At 45.3% G+C, this 19505-nt stretch overlaps 14 non-coding genes and 1 pseudogene across 14 annotated transcripts; all 15 read right to left on the reverse strand.

The window, feature by feature from the left end:
• Positions 1 to 975: 975 nt before the first annotated feature.
• LOC141150136 (U2 spliceosomal RNA) lies at positions 976 to 1166 on the reverse strand. The gene has a single exon (XR_012246405.1). It is a non-coding gene; the product is annotated as a U2 spliceosomal RNA (small nuclear RNA).
• Positions 1167 to 2281: 1115 nt separating this feature from the next.
• On the reverse strand, positions 2282 to 2472 carry LOC141149837 (U2 spliceosomal RNA). The gene has a single exon (XR_012246120.1). It is a non-coding gene; the product is annotated as a U2 spliceosomal RNA (small nuclear RNA).
• Positions 2473 to 3590: 1118 nt separating this feature from the next.
• LOC141151363 (U2 spliceosomal RNA) lies at positions 3591 to 3781 on the reverse strand. The gene has a single exon (XR_012247048.1). It is a non-coding gene; the product is annotated as a U2 spliceosomal RNA (small nuclear RNA).
• A 1115-nt stretch (positions 3782 to 4896) lies between these two features.
• LOC141149502 (U2 spliceosomal RNA) lies at positions 4897 to 5087 on the reverse strand. Its single transcript, XR_012245795.1, has one exon. It is a non-coding gene; the product is annotated as a U2 spliceosomal RNA (small nuclear RNA).
• Positions 5088 to 6199: 1112 nt separating this feature from the next.
• Positions 6200 to 6390, reverse strand: LOC141275173 (U2 spliceosomal RNA). Its single transcript, XR_012323423.1, has one exon. It is a non-coding gene; the product is annotated as a U2 spliceosomal RNA (small nuclear RNA).
• Positions 6391 to 7511: 1121 nt separating this feature from the next.
• On the reverse strand, positions 7512 to 7693 carry LOC141150186 (U2 spliceosomal RNA). The gene has a single exon (XR_012246451.1). It is a non-coding gene; the product is annotated as a U2 spliceosomal RNA (small nuclear RNA).
• Positions 7694 to 8217: 524 nt separating this feature from the next.
• LOC141150952 (U2 spliceosomal RNA) lies at positions 8218 to 8365 on the reverse strand (annotated as a pseudogene).
• Positions 8366 to 9483: 1118 nt separating this feature from the next.
• On the reverse strand, positions 9484 to 9674 carry LOC141275174 (U2 spliceosomal RNA). Its single transcript, XR_012323424.1, has one exon. It is a non-coding gene; the product is annotated as a U2 spliceosomal RNA (small nuclear RNA).
• A 1115-nt stretch (positions 9675 to 10789) lies between these two features.
• On the reverse strand, positions 10790 to 10980 carry LOC141275175 (U2 spliceosomal RNA). The gene has a single exon (XR_012323425.1). It is a non-coding gene; the product is annotated as a U2 spliceosomal RNA (small nuclear RNA).
• A 1115-nt stretch (positions 10981 to 12095) lies between these two features.
• Positions 12096 to 12286, reverse strand: LOC141275176 (U2 spliceosomal RNA). The gene has a single exon (XR_012323426.1). It is a non-coding gene; the product is annotated as a U2 spliceosomal RNA (small nuclear RNA).
• A 1115-nt stretch (positions 12287 to 13401) lies between these two features.
• Positions 13402 to 13596, reverse strand: LOC141150293 (U2 spliceosomal RNA). Its single transcript, XR_012246550.1, has one exon. It is a non-coding gene; the product is annotated as a U2 spliceosomal RNA (small nuclear RNA).
• Positions 13597 to 14872: 1276 nt separating this feature from the next.
• LOC141275177 (U2 spliceosomal RNA) lies at positions 14873 to 15063 on the reverse strand. Its single transcript, XR_012323427.1, has one exon. It is a non-coding gene; the product is annotated as a U2 spliceosomal RNA (small nuclear RNA).
• Positions 15064 to 16178: 1115 nt separating this feature from the next.
• Positions 16179 to 16369, reverse strand: LOC141275178 (U2 spliceosomal RNA). The gene has a single exon (XR_012323428.1). It is a non-coding gene; the product is annotated as a U2 spliceosomal RNA (small nuclear RNA).
• A 1115-nt stretch (positions 16370 to 17484) lies between these two features.
• On the reverse strand, positions 17485 to 17675 carry LOC141275179 (U2 spliceosomal RNA). The gene has a single exon (XR_012323429.1). It is a non-coding gene; the product is annotated as a U2 spliceosomal RNA (small nuclear RNA).
• Positions 17676 to 18790: 1115 nt separating this feature from the next.
• Positions 18791 to 18981, reverse strand: LOC141149698 (U2 spliceosomal RNA). Its single transcript, XR_012245987.1, has one exon. It is a non-coding gene; the product is annotated as a U2 spliceosomal RNA (small nuclear RNA).
• Positions 18982 to 19505: the final 524 nt, after the last annotated feature.

Genomic DNA, 19505 nt, shown 5'->3' on the forward strand with positions numbered 1-19505 from the left:
CTGCTGCAATCCACGCGTTTTAGATCTGCATAACTCCACCTCTTTAAACACAGCACCTTCACCCCCTGCTGTTCCCACCCGCCTCAACACCGTTGGAAGGGAGGAGAACCAATTAAGGCGGGGGGTGGGGTGGAACGAGCAGCTGTCTACCCTTAGCAGGAGGGCTCCTGATTACATACCTCTCCTGCTGCTGCTGCTGCTGGCTGTCCAGCAGCAGACTGAAGGTGGCTGCTGCTGTGCACAGGTATATAAAGGCTCAGAGCCTATTATGACACGCGCAGCCAGCGTTCCATTGCCACATTCCATCTACTGCAGGCAGGATACCTGGCTGGCTGAATGTCGCTGAGAAGCTCACAGAGACCGCCATAAGCAACAGTTTAACAGAATGCCACAGACTAATCAACCAAACTTTTTGGGTTGGGTTCTCTTTTATAGTCTGCAGGCATTAAATGAAAGAAGTCAGTGTTCCAGCAGAAGGAGACAACGTTTCAGAAAAGGCATTGTAGCAAACCAAAAAAGAAATTTTAAGCGCAGCAGAGTAACCAGCGCACATACCTGTTAGCTCAGGTGAGTTTAAAAGGCTGCTGTTGATAACAAGGGCATTTGCTAAATAGATGGTGTGTGTGCAACAATATACTGAAAGGTCAATTATATTGGGCAGCTTATCTCACCACCTGTAGTTATTTAGGTGAAAGCTCCAAAATGCTTGCCTAATATGTCTGTTTATCCAAAAGGAAGTAAAAAGGGAGAGCTAGAAAGATAGCATTGCATCACATTACATGGCAATGCAATGCACAGTTGCTGAAGTTGAACCAAAATGAGCTTGTAATCTGGCTTCTGCAACTTTGAACATGAAAAATCCAATGAGGAGAAGAAAAGCAAAGCCAAAGAGTCCATCCCAATATCCGACAAACAAGCAAAATGAACAAAAAACATTGAATTCAATTCTTTCTGATTTTAGAAACTGCATTAAAGAAGGGGTGCACCTGTCCTGGAGATACTGCAATACCAGGTCAATGCGTGGAGTGGACAGAGCAAGATCTTTTTCCATCTCCCTGTTCTAAAAATCCATTTAATATATGGTCCCCAGATAGGGGACGTATCAGATATTAAACTGATAAGAACAGATACTACACTTGATCTTAGCCAAAAGGCCGAGAAGCGATAACCAGAATTGGTTTCAAACTACGGAGCCACCCAAGGATCCTGAAAAGTCCATTTGTGGAGATGAGCTCCTGGACTCCCGTTAAGAAGACATGTTGTCAACCTCTAGATCCCTTACATGCCTGCACTTTTCGGCTTGCTGCTGCTGAAATCCACGCGTTTTAGATCTGCATAACTCCACCTCTTTAAACACAGCACCTTCACCCCCTGCTGTTCCCACCCGCCTCAACACCGTTGGAAGGGAGGAGAACCAATTAAGGCGGGGGGTGGGGTGGAACGAGCAGCTGTCTACCCTTAGCAGGAGGGCTCCTGATTACATACCTCTCCTGCTGCTGCTGCTGCTGGCTGTCCAGCAGCAGACTGAAGGTGGCTGCTGCTGTGCACAGGTATATAAAGGCTCAGAGCCTATTATGACACGCGCAGCCAGCGTTCCATTGCCACATTCCATCTACTGCAGGCAGGATACCTGGCTGGCTGAATGTCGCTGAGAAGCTCACAGAGACCGCCATAAGCAACAGTTTAACAGAATGCCACAGACTAATCAACCAAACTTTTTGGGTTGGGTTCTCTTTTATAGTCTGCAGGCATTAAATGAAAGAAGTCAGTGTTCCAGCAGAAGGAGACAACGTTTCAGAAAAGGCATTGTAGCAAACCAAAAAAGAAATTTTAAGCGCAGCAGAGTAACCAGCGCACATACCTGTTAGCTCAGGTGAGTTTAAAAGGCTGCTGTTGATAACAAGGGCATTTGCTAAATAGATGGTGTGTGTGCAACAATATACTGAAAGGTCAATTATATTGTGCAGCTTATCTCACCACCTGTAGTTATTTAGGTGAAAGCTCCAAAATGCTTGCCTAATATGTCTGTTTATCCAAAAGGAAGTAAAAAGGGAGAGCTAGAAAGATAGCATTGCATCACATTACATGGCAATGCAATGCACAGTTGCTGAAGTTGAACCAAAATGAGCTTGTAATCTGGCTTCTGCAACTTTGAACATGAAAAATCCAATGAGGAGAAGAAAAGCAAAGCCAAAGAGTCCATCCCAAAATCCGACAAACAAGCAAAATGAACAAAAAACATTGAATTCAATTCTTTCTGATTTTAGAAACTGCATTAAAGAAGGGGTGCACCGGTCCTGGAGATACTGCAATTCCAGGTCAATGCGTGGAGTGGACAGAGCAAGCTCTTTTTCCATCTCCCTGTTCTAAAAATCCATTTAATATATGGTCTCCAGATAGGGGACGTATCAGATATTAAACTGATAAGAACAGATACTACACTTGATCTTAGCCAAAAGGCCGAGAAGCGATAACCAGAATTGGTTTCAAACTACGGAGCCACCCAAGGATCCTGAAAAGTCCATTTGTGGAGATGAGCTCCTGGACTCCCGTTAACAAGACATGTTGTCAACCTCTAGATCCCTTACATGCCTGCACTTTTCGGCTTGCTGCTGCTGCAATCCACGCGTTTTAGATCTGCATAACTCCACCTCTTTAAACACAGCACCTTCACCCCCTGCTGTTCCCACCCGCCTCAACACCGTTGGAAGGGAGGAGAACCAATTAAGGCGGGGGGTGGGGTGGAACGAGCAGCTGTCTACCCTTAGCAGGAGGGCTCCTGATTACATACCTCTCCTGCTGCTGCTGCTGCTGCTGGCTGTCCAGCAGCAGACTGAAGGTGGCTGCTGCTGTGCACAGGTATATAAAGGCTCAGAGCCTATTATGACACGCGCAGCCAGCGTTCCATTGCCACATTCCATCTACTGCAGGCAGGATACCTGGCTGGCTGAATGTCGCTGAGAAGCTCACAGAGACCGCCATAAGCAACAGTTTAACAGAATGCCACAGACTAATCAACCAAACTTTTTGGGTTGGGTTCTCTTTTATAGTCTGCAGGCATTAAATGAAAGAAGTCAGTGTTCCAGCAGAAGGAGACAACGTTTCAGAAAAGGCATTGTAGCAAACCAAAAAAGAAATTTTAAGCGCAGCAGAGTAACCAGCGCACATACCTGTTAGCTCAGGTGAGTTTAAAAGGCTGCTGTTGATAACAAGGGCATTTGCTAAATAGATGGTGTGTGTGCAACAATATACTGAAAGGTCAATTATATTGTGCAGCTTATCTCACCACCTGTAGTTATTTAGGTGAAAGCTCCAAAATGCTTGCCTAATATGTCTGTTTATCCAAAAGGAAGTAAAAAGGGAGAGCTAGAAAGATAGCATTGCATCACATTACATGGCAATGCAATGCACAGTTGCTGAAGTTGAACCAAAATGAGCTTGTAATCTGGCTTCTGCAACTTTGAACATGAAAAATCCAATGAGGAGAAGAAAAGCAAAGCCAAAGAGTCCATCCCAAAATCCGACAAACAAGCAAAATGAACAAAAAACATTGAATTCAATTCTTTCTGATTTTAGAAACTGCATTAAAGAAGGGGTGCACCGGTCCTGGAGATACTGCAATACCAGGTCAATGCGTGGAGTGGACAGAGCAAGCTCTTTTTCCATCTCCCTGTTCTAAAAATCAATTTAATATATGGTCCCCAGATAGGGGACGTATCAGATATTAAACTGATAAGAACAGATACTACACTTGATCTTAGCCAAAAGGCCGAGAAGCGATAACCAGAATTGGTTTCAAACTACGGAGCCACCCAAGGATCCTGAAAAGTCCATTTGTGGAGATGAGCTCCTGGACTCCCGTTAAGAAGACATGTTGTCAACCTCTAGATCCCTTACATGCCTGCACTTTTCGGCTTGCTGCTGCTGCAATCCACGCGTTTTAGATCTGCATAACTCCACCTCTTTAAACACAGCACCTTCACCCCCTGCTGTTCCCACCCGCCTCAACACCGTTGGAAGGGAGGAGAACGAATTAAGGCGGGGGGTGGGGTGGAACGAGCAGCTGTCTACCCTTAGCAGGAGGGCTCCTGATTACATACCTCTCCTGCTGCTGCTGCTGCTGGCTGTCCAGCAGCAGACTGAAGGTGGCTGCTGCTGTGCACAGGTATATAAAGGCTCAGAGCCTATTATGACACGCGCAGCCAGCGTTCCATTGTCACATTCCATCTACTGCATGCAGGATACCTGGCTGGCTGAATGTCGCTGAGAAGCTCACAGAGACCGCCATAAGCAACAGTTTAACAGAATGCCACAGACTAATCAACCAAACTTTTTGGGTTGGGTTCTCTTTTATAGTCTGCAGGCATTAAATGAAAGAAGTCAGTGTTCCAGCAGAAGGAGACAACGTTTCAGAAAAGGCATTGTAGCAAACCAAAAAAGAAATTTTAAGCGCAGCAGAGTAACCAGCGCACATACCTGTTAGCTCAGGTGAGTTTAAAAGGCTGCTGTTGATAACAAGGGCATTTGCTAAATAGATGGTGTGTGTGCAACAATATACTGAAAGGTCAATTATATTGTGCAGCTTATCTCACCACCTGTAGTTATTTAGGTGAAAGCTCCAAAATGCTTGCCTAATATGTCTGTTTATCCAAAAGGAAGTAAAAAGGGAGAGCTAGAAAGATAGCATTGCATCACATTACATGGCAATGCAATGCACAGTTGCTGAAGTTGAACCAAAATGAGCTTGTAATCTGGCTTCTGCAACTTTGAACATGAAAAATCCAATGAGGAGAAGAAAAGCAAAGCCAAAGAGTCCATCCCAAAATCCGACAAACAAGCAAAATGAACAAAAAACATTGAATTCAATTCTTTCTGATTTTAGAAACTGCATTAAAGAAGGGATGCACCGGTCCTGGAGATACTGCAATACCAGGTCAATGCGTGGAGTGGACAGAGCAAGCTCTTTTTCCATCTCCCTGTTCTAAAAATCCATTTAATATATGGTCCCCAGATAGGGGACGTATCAGATATTAAACTGATAAGAACAGATACTACACTTGATCTTAGCCAAAAGGCCGAGAAGCGATAACCAGAATTGGTTTCAAACTACGGAGCCACCCAAGGATCCTGAAAAGTCCATTTGTGGAGATGAGCTCCTGGACTCCCGTTAAGAAGACATGTTGTCAACCTCTAGATCCCTTACATGCCTGCACTTTTCGGCTTGCTGCTGCTGCAATCCACGCGTTTTAGATCTGCATAACTCCACCTCTTTAAACACAGCACCTTCACCCCCTGCTGTTCCCACCCGCCTCAACACCGTTGGAAGGGAGGAGAACCAATTAAGGCGGGGGGTGGGGTGGAACGAGCAGCTGTCTACCCTTAGCAGGAGGGCTCCTGATTACATACCTCTCCTGCTGCTGCTGCTGGCTGTCCAGCAGCAGACTGAAGGTGGCTGCTGCTGTGCACAGGTATATAAAGGCTCAGAGCCTATTATGACACGCGCAGCCAGCGTTCCATTGCCACATTCCATCTACTGCAGGCAGGATACCTGGCTGGCTGAATGTCGCTGAGAAGCTCACAGAGACCGCCATAAGCAACAGTTTAACAGAATGCCACAGACTAATCAACCAAACTTTTTGGGTTGGGTTCTCTTTTATAGTCTGCAGGCATTAAATGAAAGAAGTCAGTGTTCCAGCAGAAGGAGACAACGTTTCAGAAAAGGCATTGTAGCAAACCAAAAAAGAAATTTTAAGCGCAGCAGAGTAACCAGCGCACATACCTGTTAGCTCAGGTGAGTTTAAAAGGCTGCTGTTGATAACAAGGGCATTTGCTAAATAGATGGTGTGTGTGCAACAATATACTGAAAGGTCAATTATATTGTGCAGCTTATCTCACCACCTGTAGTTATTTAGGTGAAAGCTCCAAAATGCTTGCCTAATATTTCTGTTTATCCAAAAGGAAGTAAAAAGGGAGAGCTAGAAAGATAGCATTGCATCACATTACATGGCAATGCAATGCACAGTTGCTGAAGTTGAACCAAAATGAGCTTGTAATCTGGCTTCTGCAACTTTGAACATAAAAAATCCAATGAGGAGAAGAAAAGCAAAGCCAAAGAGTCCATCCCAAAATCCGACAAACAAGCAAAATGAACAAAAAACATTGAATTCAATTCTTTCTGATTTTAGAAACTGCATTAAAGAAGGGGTGCACCGGTCCTGGAGATACTGCAATACCAGGTCAATGCGTGGAGTGGACAGAGCAAGCTCTTTTTCCATCTCCCTGTTCTAAAAATCCATTTAATATATGGTCCCCAGATAGGGGACGTATCAGATATTAAACTGATAAGAACAGATACTACACTTGATCTTAGCCAAAAGGCCGAGAAGCGATAACCAGAATTGGTTTCAAACTACGGAGCCACCCAAGGATCCTGAAAAGTCCATTTGTGGAGATGAGCTCCTGGACTCCCGTTAAGAAGACATGTTGTCAACCTCTAGATCCCTTACATGCCTGCACTTTTCGGCTTGCTGCTGCTGCAATCCACGCGTTTTAGATCTGCATAACTCCACCTCTTTAAACACAGCACCTTCACCCCCTGCTGTTCCCACCCGCCTCAACACCGTTGGAAGGGAGGAGAACCAATTAAGGCGGGGGGTGGGGTGGAACGAGCAGCTGTCTACCCTTAGCAGGAGGGCTCCTGATTACATACCTCTCCTGCTGCTGCTGCTGCTGCTGCTGGCTGTCCAGCAGCAGACTGACGGTGGCTGCTGCTGTGCACAGGTATATAAAGGCTCAGAGCCTATTATGACACGCGCAGCCAGCGTTCCATTGCCACATTCCATCTACTGCAGGCAGGATACCTGGCTGGCTGAATGTCGCTGAGAAGCTCACAGAGACCGCCATAAGCAACAGTTTAACAGAATGCCACAGACTAATCAACCAAACTTTTTGGGTTGGGTTCTCTTTTATAGTCTGCAGGCATTAAATGAAAGAAGTCAGTGTTCCAGCAGAAGGAGACAACGTTTCAAAAAAGGCATTGCAGCAAACCAAAAAAGAAATTTTAAGCGCAGCAGAGTAACCAGCGCACATACCTGTTAGCTCAGGTGAGTTTAAAAGGCTGCTGTTGATAACAAGGGCATTTGCTAAATAGATGGTGTGTGTGCAACAATATACTGAAAGGTCAATTATATTGTGCAGCTTATCTCACCACCTGTAGTTATTTAGGTGAAAGCTCCAAAATGCTTGCCTAATATGTCTGTTTATCCAAAAGGAAGTAAAAAGGGAGAGCTAGAAAGATAGCATTGCATCACATTACATGGCAATGCAATGCACAGTTGCTGAAGTTGAACCAAAATGAGCTTGTAATCTGGCTTCTGCAACTTTGAACATGAAAAATCCAATGAGGAGAAGAAAAGCAAAGCCAAAGAGTCCATCCCAAAATCCGACAAACAAGCAAAATGAACAAAAAACATTGAATTCAATTCTTTCTGATTTTAGAAACTGCATTAAAGAAGGGGTGCACCGGTCCTGGAGATACTGCAATACCAGGTCAATGCGTGGAGTGGACAGAGCAAGCTCTTTTTCCATCTCCCTGTTCTAAAAATCCATTTAATATATGGTCCCCAGATAGGGGACGTATCAGATATTAAACTGATAAGAACAGATTTTTTGATTGAAGCTGCATCCAAGGCACTGAAAAATGTGACCGAAGTCACACCAAAACAGTGCACGAGGCGAGGATTCATGTGGTCCCTTCCCGGAGGAGAGGGTCCCCAATAAACCATCCCCATCCCTCCGAGCCAGAAGGCCACAGCGAGGGTCAGGGATCTCCGATGCTCTCCCTAGCCGAAGCCGGAGAAGAGCCGTTTTCGTGCTCCCAGCTTCCATCTAGGCTGCCACCCTAGTGGAGCCGGAGCCTGTGTTGGTTTCTCAGCCCAAAGCTGACCGGACCTCCGACTGGGTTTATAAAAATTCCCCTTCCTAGTCCGGAGGACAGGATTAGGGGGGGTTGCTCAGAAAGTATGATTGGCAAAGGTGCGGCGTGCTACGAAGCCAAGTCTTTCTGGGGTTCCCAGTCCCAGTAAGCTTGGACTCCCACCAGGGCGCCTACTCCTGGGGCACATTGCTCCAAAGCCCTCACACTTACCCAGGCTAGTGACTTCGATCCTGGAGGGCCATGTTTTCCATCAGATAACTCTATGAGCCACCTGGCGTACTAACAAGTGCACCAAACCAGTGAGTAATATGCATCAATTTACTAGGGCAGCCCAAGGACAAAACTGCCTTTTCAAAAGATACTACACTTGATCTTAGCCAAAAGGAACAGATACTACACTTGATCTTAGCCAAAAGGCCGAGAAGCGATAACCAGAATTGGTTTCAAACTACGGAGCCACCCAAGGATCCTGAAAAGTCCATTTGTGGAGATGAGCTCCTGGACTCCCGTTAAGAAGACATGTTGTCAACCTCTAGATCCCTTACATGCCTGCACTTTTCGGCTTGCTGCTGCTGCAATCCACGCGTTTTAGATCTGCATAACTCCACCTCTTTAAACACAGCACCTTCACCCCCTGCTGTTCCCACCCGCCTCAACACCGTTGGAAGGGAGGAGAACCAATTAAGGCGGGGGGTGGGGTGGAACGAGCAGCTGTCTACCCTTAGCAGGAGGGCTCCTGATTACATACCTCTCCTGCTGCTGCTGCTGCTGCTGGCTGTCCAGCAGCAGACTGAAGGTGGCTGCTGCTGTGCACAGGTATATAAAGGCTCAGAGCCTATTATGACACGCGCAGCCAGCGTTCCATTGCCACATTCCATCTACTGCAGGCAGGATACCTGGCTGGCTGAATGTCGCTGAGAAGCTCACAGAGACCGCCATAAGCAACAGTTTAACAGAATGCCACAGACTAATCAACCAAACTTTTTGGGTTGGGTTCTCTTTTATAGTCTGCAGGCATTAAATGAAAGAAGTCAGTGTTCCAGCAGAAGGAGACAACGTTTCAAAAAAGGCATTGTAGCAAACCAAAAAAGAAATTTTAAGCGCAGCAGAGTAACCAGCGCACATACCTGTTAGCTCAGGTGAGTTTAAAAGGCTGCTGTTGATAACAAGGGCATTTGCTAAATAGATGGTGTGTGTGCAACAATATACTGAAAGGTCAATTATATTGTGCAGCTTATCTCACCACCTGTAGTTATTTAGGTGAAAGCTCCAAAATGCTTGCCTAATATGTCTGTTTATCCAAAAGGAAGTAAAAAGGGAGAGCTAGAAAGATAGCATTGCATCACATTACATGGCAATGCAATGCACAGTTGCTGAAGTTGAACCAAAATGAGCTTGTAATCTGGCTTCTGCAACTTTGAACATGAAAAATCCAATGAGGAGAAGAAAAGCAAAGCCAAAGAGTCCATCCCAAAATCCGACAAACAAGCAAAATGAACAAAAAACATTGAATTCAATTCTTTCTGATTTTAGAAACTGCATTAAAGAAGGGGTGCACCGGTCCTGGAGATACTGCAATACCAGGTCAATGCGTGGAGTGGACAGAGCAAGCTCTTTTTCCATCTCCCTGTTCTAAAAATCCATTTAATATATGGTCCCCAGATAGGGGACGTATCAGATATTAAACTGATAAGAACAGATACTACACTTGATCTTAGCCAAAAGGCCGAGAAGCGATAACCAGAATTGGTTTCAAACTACGGAGCCACCCAAGGATCCTGAAAAGTCCATTTGTGGAGATGAGCTCCTGGACTCCCGTTAAGAAGACATGTTGTCAACCTCTAGATCCCTTACATGCCTGCACTTTTCGGCTTGCTGCTGCTGCAATCCACGCGTTTTAGATCTGCATAACTCCACCTCTTTAAACACAGCACCTTCACCCCCTGCTGTTCCCACCCGCCTCAACACCGTTGGAAGGGAGGAGAACCAATTAAGGCGGGGGGTGGGGTGGAACGAGCAGCTGTCTACCCTTAGCAGGAGGGCTCCTGATTACATACCTCTCCTGCTGCTGCTGCTGCTGGCTGTCCAGCAGCAGACTGAAGGTGGCTGCTGCTGTGCACAGGTATATAAAGGCTCAGAGCCTATTATGACACGCGCAGCCAGCGTTCCATTGCCACATTCCATTTACTGCAGGCAGGATACCTGGTTGGCTGAATGTCGCTGAGAAGCTCACAGAGACCGCCATAAGCAACCGTTTAACAGAATGCCACAGACTAATCAACCAAACTTTTTGGGTTGGGTTCTCTTTTATAGTCTGCAGGCATTAAATTAAAGAAGTCAGTGTTCCAGCAGAAGGAGACAACGTTTCAGAAAAGGCATTGTAGCAAACCAAAAAAGAAATTTTAAGCGCAGCAGAGTAACCAGCGCACATACCTGTTAGCTCAGGTGAGTTTAAAAGGCTGCTGTTGATAACAAGGGCATTTGCTAAATAGATGGTGTGTGTGCAACAATATACTGAAAGGTCAATTATATTGTGCAGCTTATCTCACCACCTGTAGTTATTTAGGTGAAAGCTCCAAAATGCTTGCCTAATATGTCTGTTTATCCAAAAGGAAGTAAAAAGGGAGAGCTAGAAAGATAGCATTGCATCACATTACATGGCAATGCAATGCACAGTTGCTGAAGTTGAACCAAAATGAGCTTGTAATCTGGCTTCTGCAACTTTGAACATGAAAAATCCAATGAGGAGAAGAAAAGCAAAGCCAAAGAGTCCATCCCAAAATCCGACAAACAAGCAAAATGAACAAAAAACATTGAATTCAATTCTTTCTGATTTTAGAAACTGCATTAAAGAAGGGGTGCACCGGTCCTGGAGATACTGCAATACCAGGTCAATGCGTGGAGTGGACAGAGCAAGCTCTTTTTCCATCTCCCTGTTCTAAAAATCCATTTAATATATGGTCCCCAGATAGGGGACGTATCAGATATTAAACTGATAAGAACAGATACTACACTTGATCTTAGCCAAAAGGCCGAGAAGCGATAACCAGAATTGGTTTCAAACTACGGAGCCACCCAAGGATCCTGAAAAGTCCATTTGTGGAGATGAGCTCCTGGACTCCCGTTAAGAAGACATGTTGTCAACCTCTAGATCCCTTACATGCCTGCACTTTTCGGCTTGCTGCTGCTGCAATCCACGCGTTTTAGATCTGCATAACTCCACCTCTTTAAACACAGCACCTTCACCCCCTGCTGTTCCCACCCGCCTCAACACCGTTGGAAGGGAGGAGAACCAATTAAGGCGGGGGGTGGGGTGGAACGAGCAGCTGTCTACCCTTAGCAGGAGGGCTCCTGATTACATACCTCTCCTGCTGCTGCTGCTGCTGGCTGTCCAGCAGCAGACTGAAGGTGGATGCTGCTGTGCACAGGTATATAAAGGCTCAGAGCCTATTATGACACGCGCAGCCAGCGTTCCATTGCCACATTCCATCTACTGCAGGCAGGATACCTGGCTGGCTGAATGTCGCTGAGAAGCTCACAGAGACCACCATAAGCAACAGTTTAACAGAATGCCACAGACTAATCAACCAAACTTTTTGGGTTGGGTTCTCTTTTATAGTCTGCAGGCATTAAATGAAAGAAGTCAGTGTTCCAGCAGAAGGAGACAACGTTTCAGAAAAGGCATTGTAGCAAACCAAAAAAGAAATTTTAAGCGCAGCAGAGTAACCAGCGCACATACCTGTTAGCTCAGGTGAGTTTAAAAGGCTGCTGTTGATAACAAGGGCATTTGCTAAATAGATGGTGTGTGTGCAACAATATACTGAAAGGTCAATTATATTGTGCAGCTTATCTCACCACCTGTAGTTATTTAGGTGAAAGCTCCAAAATGCTTGCCTAATATGTCTGTTCATCCAAAAGGATGTAAAAAGGGAGAGCTAGAAAGATAGCATTGCATCACATTACATGGCAATGCAATGCACAGTTGCTGAAGTTGAACCAAAATGAGCTTGTAATCTGGCTTCTGCAACTTTGAACATGAAAAATCCAATGAGGAGAAGAAAAGCAAAGCCAAAGAGTCCATCCCAAAATCCGACAAACAAGCAAAATGAACAAAAAACATTGAATTCAATTCTTTCTGATTTTAGAAACTGCATTAAAGAAGGGGTGCACCGGTCCTGGAGATACTGCAATACCAGGTCAATGCGTGGAGTGGACAGAGCAAGCTCTTTTTCCATCTCCCTGTTCTAAAAATCCATTTAATATATGGTCCCCAGATAGGGGACGTATCAGATATTAAACTGATAAGAACAGATACTACACTTGATCTTAGCCAAAAGGCCGAGAAGCGATAACCAGAATTGGTTTCAAACTACGGAGCCACCCAAGGATCCTGAAAAGTTCATTTGTGGAGATGAGCTCCTGGACTCCCGTTAAGAAGACATGTTGTCAACCTCTAGATCCCTTACATGCCTGCACTTTTCGGCTTGCTGCTGCTGCAATCCACGCGTTTTAGATCTGCATAACTCCACCTCTTTAAACACAGCACCTTCACCCCCTGCTGTTCCCACCCGCCTCAACACCGTTGGAAGGGAGGAGAACCAATTAAGGCGGGGGGTGGGGTGGAACGAGCAGCTGTCTACCCTTAGCAGGAGGGCTCCTGATTACATACCTCTCCTGCTGCTGCTGCTGCTGGCTGTCCAGCAGCAGACTGAAGGTGGCTGCTGCTGTGCACAGGTATATAAAGGCTCAGAGCCTATTATGACACGCGCAGCCAGCGTTCCATTGCCACATTCCATCTACTGCAGGCAGGATACCTGGCTGGCTGAATGTCGCTGAGAAGCTCACAGAGACCGCCATAAGCAACAGTTTAACAGAATGCCACAGACTAATCAACCAAACTTTTTGGGTTGGGTTCTCTTTTATAGTCTGCAGGCATTAAATGAAAGAAGTCAGTGTTCCAGCAGAAGGAGACAACGTTTCAGAAAAGGCATTGTAGCAAACCAAAAAAGAAATTTTAAGCGCAGCAGAGTAACCAGCGCACATACCTGTTAGCTCAGGTGAGTTTAAAAGGCTGCTGTTGATAACAAGGGCATTTGCTAAATAGATGGTGTGTGTGCAACAATATACTGAAAGGTCAATTATATTGTGCAGCTTATCTCACCACCTGTAGTTATTTAGGTGAAAGCTCCAAAATGCTTGCCTAATATGTCTGTTTATCCAAAAGGAAGTAAAAAGGGAGAGCTAGAAAGATAGCATTGCATCACATTACATGGCAATGCAATGCACAGTTGCTGAAGTTGAACCAAAATGAGCTTGTAATCTGGCTTCTGCAACTTTGAACATGAAAAATCCAATGAGGAGAAGAAAAGCAAAGCCAAAGAGTCCATCCCAAAATCCGACAAACAAGCAAAATGAACAAAAAACATTGAATTCAATTCTTTCTGATTTTAGAAACTGCATTAAAGAAGGGGTGCACCGGTCCTGGAGATACTGCAATACCAGGTCAATGCGTGGAGTGGACAGAGCAAGCTCTTTTTCCATCTCCCTGTTCTAAAAATCCATTTAATATATGGTCCCCAGATAGGGGACGTATCAGATATTAAACTGATAAGAACAGATTTTTTTTGATTGAATATATCTTTTATTAGCACAAAAAATAAGTTAACAGACAGTGTACAGTGCCGCAGCCCAGTACACACAGAATTCTACATCATATTTACATAGCATGAGGATACGACGCACTAACTAGACACATCACACCCCTATGCTACACAAAACACTCCTACTACACTTGATCTTAGCCAAAAGGCCGAGAAGCGATAACCAGAATTGGTTTCAAACTACGGAGCCACCCAAGGATCCTGAAAAGTCCATTTGTGGAGATGAGCTCCTGGACTCCCGTTAAGAAGACATGTTGTCAACCTCTAGATCCCTTACATGCCTGCACTTTTCGGCTTGCTGCTGCTGCAATCCACGCGTTTTAGATCTGCATAACTCCACCTCTTTAAACACAGCACCTTCACCCCCTGCTGTTCCCACCCGCCTCAACACCGTTGGAAGGGAGGAGAACCAATTAAGGCGGGGGGTGGTGTGGAACGAGCAGCTGTCTACCCTTAGCAGGAGGGCTCCTGATTACATACCTCTCCTGCTGCTGCTGCTGCTGGCTGTCCAGCAGCAGACTGAAGGTGGCTGCTGCTGTGCACAGGTATATAAAGGCTCAGAGCCTATTATGACACGCGCAGCCAGCGTTCCATTGCCACATTCCATCTACTGCAGGCAGGATACCTGGCTGGCTGAATGTCGCTGAGAAGCTCACAGAGACCGCCATAAGCAACAGTTTAACAGAATGCCACAGACTAATCAACCAAACTTTTTGGGTTGGGTTCTCTTTTATAGTCTGCAGGCATTAAATGAAAGAAGTCAGTGTTCCAGCAGAAGGAGACAACGTTTCAGAAAAGGCATTGTAGCAAACCAAAAAAGAAATTTTAAGCGCAGCAGAGTAACCAGCGCACATACCTGTTAGCTCAGGTGAGTTTAAATGGCTGCTGTTGATAACAAGGGCATTTGCTAAATAGATGGTGTGTGTGCAACAATATACTGAAAGGTCAATTATATTGTGCAGCTTATCTCACCACCTGTAGTTATTTAGGTGAAAGCTCCAAAATGCTTGCCTAATATGTCTGTTTATCCAAAAGGAAGTAAAAAGGGAGAGCTAGAAAGATAGCATTGCATCACATTACATGGCAATGCAATGCACAGTTGCTGAAGTTGAACCAAAATGAGCTTGTAATCTGGCTTCTGCAACTTTGAACATGAAAAATCCAATGAGGAGAAGAAAAGCAAAGCCAAAGAGTCCATCCCAAAATCCGACAAACAAGCAAAATGAACAAAAAACATTGAATTCAATTCTTTCTGATTTTAGAAACTGCATTAAAGAAGGGGTGCACCGGTCCTGGAGATACTGCAATACCAGGTCAATGCGTGGAGTGGACAGAGCAAGCTCTTTTTCCATCTCCCTGTTCTAAAAATCCATTTAATATATGGTCCCCAGATAGGGGACGTATCAGATATTAAACTGATAAGAACAGATACTACACTTGATCTTAGCCAAAAGGCCGAGAAGCGATAACCAGAATTGGTTTCAAACTACGGAGCCACCCAAGGATCCTGAAAAGTCCATTTGTGGAGATGAGCTCCTGGACTCCCGTTAAGAAGACATGTTGTCAACCTCTAGATCCCTTACATGCCTGCACTTTTCGGCTTGCTGCTGCTGCAATCCACGCGTTTTAGATCTGCATAACTCCACCTCTTTAAACACAGCACCTTCACCCCCTGCTGTTCCCACCCGCCTCAACACCGTTGGAAGGGAGGAGAACCAATTAAGGCGGGGGGTGGGGTGGAATGAGCAGCTGTCTACCCTTAGCAGGAGGGCTCCTGATTACATACCTCTCCTGCTGCTGCTGCTGCTGGCTGTCCAGCAGCAGACTGAAGGTGGCTGCTGCTGTGCACAGGTATATAAAGGCTCAGAGCCTATTATGACACGCGCAGCCAGCGTTCCATTGCCACATTCCATCTACTGCAGGCAGGATACCTGGCTGGCTGAATGTCGCTGAGAAGCTCACAGAGACCGCCATAAGCAACAGTTTAACAGAATGCCACAGACTAATCAACCAAACTTTTTGGGTTGGGTTCTCTTTTATAGTCTGCAGGCATTAAATGAAAGAAGTCAGTGTTCCAGCAGAAGGAGACAACGTTTCAGAAAAGGCATTGTAGCAAACCAAAAAAGAAATTTTAAGCGCAGCAGAGTAACCAGCGCACATACCTGTTAGCTCAGGTGAGTTTAAAAGGCTGCTGTTGATAACAAGGGCATTTGCTAAATAGATGGTGTGTGTGCAACAATATACTGAAAGGTCAATTATATTGTGCAGCTTATCTCACCACCTGTAGTTATTTAGGTGAAAGCTCCAAAATGCTTGCCTAATATGTCTGTTTATCCAAAAGGAAGTAAAAAGGGAGAGCTAGAAAGATAGCATTGCATCACATTACATGGCAATGCAATGCACAGTTGCTGAAGTTGAACCAAAATGAGCTTGTAATCTGGCTTCTGCAACTTTGAACATGAAAAATCCAATGAGGAGAAGAAAAGCAAAGCCAAAGAGTCCATCCCAAAATCCGACAAACAAGCAAAATGAACAAAAAACATTGAATTCAATTCTTTCTGATTTTAGAAACTGCATTAAAGAAGGGGTGCACCGGTCCTGGAGATACTGCAATACCAGGTCAATGCGTGGAGTGGACAGAGCAAGCTCTTTTTCCATCTCCCTGTTCTAAAAATCCATTTAATATATGGTCCCCAGATAGGGGACGTATCAGATATTAAACTGATAAGAACAGATACTACACTTGATCTTAGCCAAAAGGCCGAGAAGCGATAACCAGAATTGGTTTCAAACTACGGAGCCACCCAAGGATCCTGAAAAGTCCATTTGTGGAGATGAGCTCCTGGACTCCCGTTAAGAAGACATGTTGTCAACCTCTAGATCCCTTACATGCCTGCACTTTTCGGCTTGCTGCTGCTGCAATCCACGCGTTTTAGATCTGCATAACTCCACCTCTTTAAACACAGCACCTTCACCCCCTGTTGTTCCCACCCGCCTCAACACCGTTGGAAGGGAGGAGAACCAATTAAGGCGGGGGGTGGGGTGGAATGAGCAGCTGTCTACCCTTAGCAGGAGGGCTCCTGATTACATACCTCTCCTGCTGCTGCTGCTGCTGGCTGTCCAGCAGCAGACTGAAGGTGGCTGCTGCTGTGCACAGGTATATAAAGGCTCAGAGCCTATTATGACACGCGCAGCCAGCGTTCCATTGCCACATTCCATCTACTGCAGGCAGGATACCTGGCTGGCTGAATGTCGCTGAGAAGCTCACAGAGACCGCCATAAGCAACAGTTTAACAGAATGCCACAGACTAATCAACCAAACTTTTTGGGTTGGGTTCTCTTTTATAGTCTGCAGGCATTAAATGAAAGAAGTCAGTGTTCCAGCAGAAGGAGACAACGTTTCAGAAAAGGCATTGTAGCAAACCAAAAAAGAAATTTTAAGCGCAGCAGAGTAACCAGCGCACATACCTGTTAGCTCAGGTGAGTTTAAAAGGCTGCTGTTGATAACAAGGGCATTTGCTAAATAGATGGTGTGTGTGCAACAATATACTGAAAGGTCAATTATATTGTGCAGCTTATCTCACCACCTGTAGTTATTTAGGTGAAAGCTCCAAAATGCTTGCCTAATATGTCTGTTTATCCAAAAGGAAGTAAAAAGGGAGAGCTAGAAAGATAGCATTGCATCACATTACATGGCAATGCAATGCACAGTTGCTGAAGTTGAACCAAAATGAGCTTGTAATCTGGCTTCTGCAACTTTGAACATGAAAAATCCAATGAGGAGAAGAAAAGCAAAGCCAAAGAGTCCATCCCAAAATCCGACAAACAAGCAAAATGAACAAAAAACATTGAATTCAATTCTTTCTGATTTTAGAAACTGCATTAAAGAAGGGGTGCACCGGTCCTGGAGATACTGCAATACCAGGTCAATGCGTGGAGTGGACAGAGCAAGCTCTTTTTCCATCTCCCTGTTCTAAAAATCCATTTAATATATGGTCCCCAGATAGGGGACGTATCAGATATTAAACTGATAAGAACAGATACTACACTTGATCTTAGCCAAAAGGCCGAGAAGCGATAACCAGAATTGGTTTCAAACTACGGAGCCACCCAAGGATCCTGAAAAGTCCATTTGTGGAGATGAGCTCCTGGACTCCCGTTAAGAAGACATGTTGTCAACCTCTAGATCCCTTACATGCCTGCACTTTTCGGCTTGCTGCTGCTGCAATCCACGCGTTTTAGATCTGCATAACTCCACCTCTTTAAACACAGCACCTTCACCCCCTGCTGTTCCCACCCGCCTCAACACCGTTGGAAGGGAGGAGAACCAATTAAGGCGGGGGGTGGGGTGGAATGAGCAGCTGTCTACCCTTAGCAGGAGGGCTCCTGATTACATACCTCTCCTGCTGCTGCTGCTGCTGGCTGTCCAGCAGCAGACTGAAGGTGGCTGCTGCTGTGCACAGGTATATAAAGGCTCAGAGCCTATTATGACACGCGCAGCCAGCGTTCCATTGCCACATTCCATCTACTGCAGGCAGGATACCTGGCTGGCTGAATGTCGCTGAGAAGCTCACAGAGACCGCCATAAGCAACAGTTTAACAGAATGCCACAGACTAATCAACCAAACTTTTTGGGTTGGGTTCTCTTTTATAGTCTGCAGGCATTAAATGAAAGAAGTCAGTGTTCCAGCAGAAGGAGACAACGTTTCAGAAAAGGCATTGTAGCAAACCAAAAAATAAATTTTAAGCGCAGCAGAGTAACCAGCGCACATACCTGTTAGCTCAGGTGAGTTTAAAAGGCTGCTGTTGATAACAAGGGCATTTGCTAAATAGATGGTGTGTGTGCAACAATATACTGAAAGGTCAATTATATTGTGCAGCTTATCTCACCACCTGTAGTTATTTAGGTGAAAGCTCCAAAATGCTTGCCTAATATGTCTGTTTATCCAAAAGGAAGTAAAAAGGGAGAGCTAGAAAGATAGCATTGCATCACATTACATGGCAATGCAATGCACAGTTGCTGAAGTTGAACCAAAATGAGCTTGTAATCTGGCTTCTGCAACTTTGAACATGAAAAATCCAATGAGGAGAAGAAAAGCAAAGCCAAAGAGTCCATCCCAAAATCCGACAAACAAGCAAAATGAACAAAAAACATTGAATTCAATTCTTTCTGATTTTAGAAACTGCATTAAAGAAGGGGTGCACCGGTCCTGGAGATACTGCAATACCAGGTCAATGCGTGGAGTGGACAGAGCAAGCTCTTTTTCCATCTCCCTGTTCTAAAAATCCATTTAATATATGGTCCCCAGATAGGGGACGTATCAGATATTAAACTGATAAGAACAGATTCTACACTTGATCTTAGCCAAAAGGCCGAGAAGCGATAACCAGAATTGGTTTCAAACTACGGAGCCACCCAAGGATCCTGAAAAGTCCATTTGTGGAGATGAGCTCCTGGACTCCCGTTAAGAAGACATGTTGTCAACCTCTAGAACCCTTACATGCCTGCACTTTTCGGCTTGCTGCTGCTGCAATCCACGCGTTTTAGATCTGCATAACTCCACCTCTTTAAACACAGCACCTTCACCCCCTGCTGTTCCCACCCGCCTCAACACCGTTGGAAGGGAGGAGAACCAATTAAGGCGGGGGGTGGGGTGGAACGAGCAGCTGTCTACCCTTAGCAGGAGGGCTCCTGATTACATACCTCTCCTGCTGCTGCTGCTGCTGGCTGTCCAGCAGCAGACTGAAGGTGGCTGCTGCTGTGCACAGGTATATAAAGGCTCAGAGCCTATTATGACACGCGCAGCCAGCGTTCCATTGCCACATTCCATCTACTGCAGGCAGGATACCTGGCTGGCTGAATGTCGCTGAGAAGCTCACAGAGACCGCCATAAGCAACAGTTTAACAG

This window comes from Phyllobates terribilis, unplaced genomic scaffold, assembly GCF_046119375.1.
Source record: "Phyllobates terribilis strain yellow unplaced genomic scaffold, ASM4611937v1 Scaffold_5__5_contigs__length_657084704, whole genome shotgun sequence".
Taxonomy (NCBI): domain Eukaryota; kingdom Metazoa; phylum Chordata; class Amphibia; order Anura; family Dendrobatidae; genus Phyllobates; species Phyllobates terribilis.